General features: G+C 41.4%; 1 protein-coding gene across 1 annotated transcript in view; it reads left to right on the top strand.

The window, feature by feature from the left end:
• LOC138955014 (KRAB-A domain-containing protein 2-like) overlaps positions 1-322 on the top strand; it is a 3,852-nt gene extending 3,530 nt beyond the window's left edge. The window contains exon 2 of the mRNA XM_070326739.1: positions 1-322. This exon is cut by the window's left edge and continues 2,109 nt beyond it. The gene's annotated coding sequence lies outside the window, so the exon portion shown is untranslated.
• Positions 323-5,334: the final 5,012 nt, after the last annotated feature.

Genomic DNA, 5,334 nt, shown 5'->3' with positions numbered 1-5,334 from the left:
TTTTAGTATTTCATTTTGTTATTATTCTTTTATCTACCTTTTAATCTGACAGATAATAACATTAAAATCTGGTACATATTTATAACCCTTTTCATTCTTATTGTACACGTGCGTGCGTGCGTTTCGATTGATCAAGAGTTTGTGTGTCAGGCATTTCTGGAAATGCCTAACAGCTAATTTCAGTCATTACTGGAAATGACTAAAATATCCAGCTAAACTTTAGGCATTTCCTGAAATGACCGAGTGAATCAGTCATTTCCGTAAATGACTACTTTTCGGTAGTCATTTCCGGAAATGCCTGGTTTCCCAACTTGCCTGTAACATATATGTGTTTGTTTGTAAAGGTGTGTGTGTCCGTCTGTCTATGTGCGTATTTGTTTGTTTGTTTCCATAATTATCAGGGCGGTGCTGCTTTGAGATATAACGTGCGCCACACAAAAGGCAGAAGTCGCAGCACAGGCTTCATGTCTCACCCAGTCACATTATTCTGACACCGGACCAAACAGTCCTAGCATGCACTAACCCCATAATGCCAGCCGCCAGGCGGAGCACCCACTAGATTGCCAATTTTAAAGTCTTAGGTATGACCCGGCCTGGGTTCTAACCCACGACCTCCCGATCACGGGGCGGACGCCTTACCACTAGGCCAACCGTGTATGTGCGTATGAGTGTGTGTATTGTGTGTATGAGATTTGTGTGAGTCAATGTGTGTGTCTGTGGGTGTGTGCGTGCGTACATTCGTGCGTATGTACATGTGTGTGTGTTTGTGTGGGTGTGTGTCTGTTTGTATAAGAGAGAGAGAGAGAGAGAGTGGGTGGGTTGGTTTGTGTTTGGGCGTGTGGGTAAGTGTATGTGTGTGTGTATGTGTGTTTGTTTGTAAAGGTGTGTATGTCCGTCTGTCTATATGTGCGTATGGGGGTGTGTTTTGTGTGTACAGTGAAGTGTGTGTGAGAGTGAGTGAGTGCGTGTGAGTGAGTGTGTATGTGTGTACGTGTGTAACTTGGGTGTGTGTGTGTGTGTGTTTGAGAGAGAGAGAGAGAGAGAGAGAGAGGTTTGTCTTTCGCTGGGGTATGCAGTGCCTTGGCGTTGCACATCTACTTAATTATTTAAGTTATTGAGACATCCCAGTGCACTAAGGGATTTATAGAGCAAATCGAGAAAATTCATTATTGAACGAAGCGCATAGCGCTGAGTTCAATAATTATTTTCGAGATTTGCTCTATAAATCCCTCAGTGCACTGGGATTGTTTCAATAACGATATTGTCAGTACCGCCATAGAAAAAAAGAAGATTCCAAACGCACATTTTGCAACGCGCATTTGAATAGGCATAACTGTGTGGTCAGGTCGTGTACAGTAAAGATCTACTTTTGTGTGGGGTGTCTCAAGTGTGTCGTGCTTTCGTCACACGCATTTTAATTTCTGTTGGCAAATTCCAGTGTAGCGTTAATCTGAACAGTGATGATCTTTCAGAGAGACCTCATTTGAACTCGGAGAAAGGACTGTGCTCTTCATTATTTGCGATTCGAAACCTCCAGTCGAGCTTCGTCGGATTGACTGTGCGGAGTGACTCCCCTTGAATTGACTCGAAGCGGGACTCGACGGTTCGCACATTTTCAAAACAAATGTGGCATATTTCTCGTGTTGTATCTTCACTCATCGGGGAGTCTGATACTAAATATGAACGGTAAGAATGCTCTGAACCCTACACGTATTATATCCCCATCGTTGTTTCGTTCACATTTGCCCAACATGTTAATTTGCTGAGCGGGGTTAATGTCGTCTGCTGGGCAATCGAACCACTGCAGTCTGCACTGAGTCTGCACGCATGAGGCAGGCTGGTAATAAGTCTTATATATGGTAAGAACGTTCTGAACCTTACACGTTTTCGATTACGATTGTTCTTGCCTTGAAATAATAATTCGGAAACCATTCATTTACTGAACTGATGTAGTCGTATTTCTGTGTAGTCTGCTACAGAGTCGATCGAGTCAGTCTTCCAAACTGGTCTAGCTGGTACGTTATCGGAATAACACTTGTGTTTTCTGTTAGCCGCTGGGAATTGTATAGGCCTACTAACTCATCATTTGGTAATGTGGATGATAAGCTACATGCCACTAACACGGCATATGAGAAGAATCTATGCAAGTCGGCGAAAATTAGATGAAACACAGCGGCTTCTATTTTTATATCACTGGCACTGGCACAGGCACATGCAATCTGTCAGAAAAAAACCCACTTCTGCTTTAATTGAGAAGCAGGGAATTTATGGTCATTTGGTATTGTGGAGAATATAAGCTACATGTCATTAATTAATTCTGAGGATGAGAGCACAGTCTCGCTTAGGCAAAGGGCGGAAGAATACGCTCTGTGGAAAAGTTAGCGCACTCCAAGAGTGCGCTAACAGTTTTAGCACATCGCCATGAGCCAATCAACTGGTTCACATCAGTCATGTGACACCAGTACTTACTGACAATTATTATTATTACAGTGAATGCAAGAGATTGTTGATTGTATGAGAGATATCATATTTGTATTTTTGTTGTGATGTTTTGAATATAGGTACGAGGGCAAAGGGCAGTAATGTGTTAATGTCTTTGTGCCTAGTTTGAGTGCTGTGTGTGTGAGAGATTTGGTAAACAGAGTAGAACATGCATTTTCTGATAGAGTAATTATTACACACAGACACTTTCACGAAAAAACAAACCCTCCGTAAGCCCTTTCCTTCTTCTACATCAAAAGACAGGTTCAGAAGGATGGTGTGACCACCCAACCCCTTCTCATGTAACTGAATGGGGTTTTTTTCTTTTTGTAAATAATCATGGCCTATCATTCAAGATCCAAGTCCCTAATGTGGCTTTGACAGTGATGGCATAACGGTCCCAAGCCCGTGTAAACACAGAGAGAGGATTTGGAAACAAAGGTAAGGCTCGATCAAGATGAAGATTTCAAAAACGTGATACTAAAAAAGGAAACAAGGTTGAAGATGTCATGATATTTCTATTTATTTTGTATGAACAACTCGAATAATGGCTCATGTAACCTCCAAACAAAGTGGACAACCTTTGACATACCAAAACCCTGACTGTGTTTTTTTCTTTAAAACAAAAATGTATCAGACAAATAAAAAAATTAAAAAAATAAAATTAAAAAAATTAAAAACTTTTGTAAGTGTCATTTTGTCTTCAACACCTTCTTCTTAGATGGTGTGGTTTTTCATGGTCATATAAAGAAGCTGATTTGAATACACTGTAAAGAAGGTCCGGTGTAGACTGTTATCGTTCTAAATCAACACCCCGGTCTGCAACAACTTAGACCTTCTTTTTTTTATTTTGTGTTGTTGCTCTCTCTCTCTCTCTCTCTCTCTCTCTCTCTCTCTCTCTCTCTTTCTCTCTCTCTCTCTCTATCTCTCTCTACCCCCTCTTTCACATTTATATTTTGAGTGGGGTTTTTTTTGGGTTTTTTGTGTGAAATATTTTCGAAACCAAATACATTGCATGCGTTAGTTTTACGATTGTCGTATTTCATTCCCTCGCGTTCGTTTTTGCTCCCAGACCCTCAAAGCTCTCGGCACGAATCCTGTAAATTGTTCTGTTGCACTCACTCACAGATACTCCGAACTCGCATCACTGCCCCCCCCCCCCCCCCCCTTCCTCCTCAGCCCTCCCCCTCCAACCTGTCAGCACAGTATGGGGAGGGAAAGACAAAAGAAGAAACAAGTCGCGTAAGGCGAAATTACTACATTTAGTCAAGCTGTGGAACTCACAGAATGAAACTGAACGTAGTCCGCCGCTAGTGCAAAAGGCAGTGAAAGTGACGAGCCTGTTTGGCGCGGTAGCGGTTGCGCTGTGCTTCATAGCACGCTTTACTGTACCTCTCTTCGTTTTAACTTTCTGAACGTGTTTTTAATCCAAACATATCATATCTATATGTTTTTTGAATCAGGAACCAACAAGAAATAAGATGAAATTGTTTTTAAATCGATTTCGGAAATGTAATTTTGATCATAGTTTTTATATTTTTAATTTTCAGAGATTGTTTTTAATCCAAATATAACATATTTATATGTTTTTGGAATCAGAACATGATAAAGAATAAGATGAACGTAAATTTGGATCGTTTTATAAAAAAAAAGTGTTTTTTTACAATTTTCAGATTTTTAATGACCAAAGTCATAAATTAATTTTTAAGCCACCAAGCTGAAATGCAATACCGAAGTCCGGCCTTCGTCGAAGATTGCTTGGCCAAAATTTCAATCAATTTGATTGAAAAATGAGGGTGTGACAGTGCCGCCTCAACTTTTACAAAAAGCCGGTTATGACGTCAGCAAAGGTATTTATCGAACAAAACATTTCCGGGGATATCATTCCCAGGAACTCTCATGTAAAATTTCATAAAGATTGGTCCAGTAGTTTAGTCTGAATCGCTCTACACACACACACACGCACAGACAGACAGACACACACACACAGACACACAACGTGACACACACACACACACACACACACACACCACACCCTCGTCTCGATTCCCCCCTCTACGTTAAAACATTTAGTCAAAACTTGACTAAATGTAAAAAGACAGGATAAGACAAGACAGATTTCTGGAAGAAACTGAGACTGACTCGTCTCGGGAGAAAAGCGAGATATAAATCTTAGTTGATAGCACCTGTGCACTATTGTTTTTTTCTACCTTTCATCTCAAGAGGAGGTGGTGGAACACCTCTGGCATTGGAAAGCGCAAAATGTGTTGTGGTAGATATATCTGCGCGCCATTGTGAGATATGCATTTTACCTGTAATTTCTTTTGACGCACAAGCGCAAGCAGGCTGCCAGTTGTGGAGGCTCTGGAGCAAATGGTAGTGCGGGGGGAGGGGTGAAAGGGAGAGAGAAAGTAAGTTTGTCTGTGTATGTGTGTGTGTGTGTGCGTGCGAGTGGGGGGGGGGGGGGAATCAAAATTTGATTATTTCATATCATTAGTAAAAAAAAAAAATTTTTAAGTAACCCTGCATGCAGTTTTGATCATTCGACCGTCGGTCTGTCATATCCGATGGAGCATCAAAGCCAGGCGATATGTTTATATGACATCGATCTTTGTTTACCGTTCTGCTTCTTCTTCTTCTTCTTCCTCTTTGTGTGTGTGTGTGTGTGTGTGTGTGTGTGTGTGTGTGTGTGTGTGTGTGTGTGTGTGTGTTTGTGTCACGGCGTGTGTGTGTGACGGTGTGCGTATGTGTGTGTGTGTGTGTGTGTGTGTGTGTATGTGTTAGCGTATGTGTGTTTGTGTTTGTGTTTGTTAGTATGTACGTGTGTGCGTGCGTGCGTGCGTGCGTGCGTGC

The sequence above is a fragment of the Littorina saxatilis genome, unplaced genomic scaffold (genome assembly GCF_037325665.1).
Source record: "Littorina saxatilis isolate snail1 unplaced genomic scaffold, US_GU_Lsax_2.0 scaffold_2948, whole genome shotgun sequence".
NCBI lineage: Eukaryota > Metazoa > Mollusca > Gastropoda > Littorinimorpha > Littorinidae > Littorina > Littorina saxatilis.
This window is presented reverse-complemented; position numbering and strand designations above follow the sequence as displayed.